Genomic DNA, 1188 nt, shown 5'->3' with positions numbered 1-1188 from the left:
AGGGTTACCTTTGTCTAGCAACAATTACATAAATTTATCCAAGTTTCATCAGCACAGGGGCTACTCTTCTTGATACTTCAGTCAGTGATGTTCAGAAATGTTTCACAGGAATTCTGTCACAGATTTGTAGAAACAATGTTATACATCTGTTTTGTATAATAATTTCTTGCAGTCTTTAAAATCAAGGTAGATATCGAATATGCTTCTTCTGTTACATCAATGTCATCTGATGTTCTGAAATCAGATAGAAACTGCAGTGTAAGATAGAGGCTACTTAAAAAATACAGATCCATTTCAATTGAGATAAACTGTAGAAATAAGCATTTCTCTTAACAACAGAATATTCGTATTTATTAAAATTAACATCACAGTATTTTATATTCATGATTTTCTGTTCAACACGTAATCATAATTGATTATAGATTCATTTATTTTTTTCTCTCTCGTTAAAATGGAAACAGCTTGAAAAGAAAGTTGTTTCATTTGCAAATGAAAAAGAGGGAAGAGAACTGGGTAAGCATGTAGTTTACTCTCATAAAATAGCGAAAGTAGATTGTCCCTAAAAACATGAAAGTATACTGTGATAGAAACCTGGAATGACAACAGTGACAGCCCAGAATTTCATGTAAACAAGGAATGTAATATAACCAATGCATCCAATACATAAATGTACAGATATTTAATATGACAGGAAAACTGTACACGTATTTTATGTAAGACGAAAAGAATAACATTTATGAGAAAACAGAACGGTCATTGATGCATGAAATGAGATTCATGAATAGTTATTCACAATCTCTGAATTTGTTTCGCTATGGATGTTCAAGATATAGTGTAAATAAGTCATTACTATACACGCATTACTTTTTCCATGCAACTGATGTTTGTTCTTTTGTATTATTGGCTAATATTAGTGCAGTCACCTTTCCTGTACTCATCATAGAATGACTAAACGTTCATTACATTAACCTCTAACTCCATCTCGAACCACCTGTCACTCTGCTCTCACACTCCAATGAACTTTTTCACCCATCCTTCCTGATCCTCAGTCTCTATTCTCTCTTATGTGGAGGCGCAATGGCCCAGTGGTTAGGGCAGCGGACTCATGGTTTCGATTCCCAGACCGAACGTTGTGAGTGTTTATTGAACGAAAACTCCGACAGGAGGTGGTGGCGAACCCTGCTGTAC

At 34.8% G+C, this 1188-nt stretch overlaps 2 protein-coding genes across 4 annotated transcripts in view; one reads left to right on the top strand and one right to left on the bottom strand.

Annotated features, from left to right (window-relative positions):
* Positions 1 to 1188, top strand: part of LOC106872078 (zinc finger protein 208) — a gene marked incomplete at its 5' end in the record, with an annotated part of 54654 nt that overhangs the window by 34577 nt on the left and 18889 nt on the right. The gene's annotated exons all lie outside the window — the stretch shown is intronic.
* Positions 7 to 1188, bottom strand: part of LOC106872079 (zinc finger protein 239) — a 70244-nt gene continuing 69062 nt past the window's right edge. For all 3 annotated transcript variants that reach the window (XM_052977420.1, XM_014918933.2, XM_014918934.2), the window contains exon 3: positions 7 to 234. The gene's annotated coding sequence lies outside the window, so the exon portion shown is untranslated. The remainder of the gene's footprint in view (positions 235 to 1188) is intronic.

The sequence above is a fragment of the Octopus bimaculoides genome, chromosome 28 (assembly GCF_001194135.2).
Source record: "Octopus bimaculoides isolate UCB-OBI-ISO-001 chromosome 28, ASM119413v2, whole genome shotgun sequence".
Lineage (NCBI taxonomy): Eukaryota > Metazoa > Mollusca > Cephalopoda > Octopoda > Octopodidae > Octopus > Octopus bimaculoides.
Note: the sequence above shows the minus strand (reverse complement) of the source record. Positions and strands in the feature narration are given on the sequence as shown.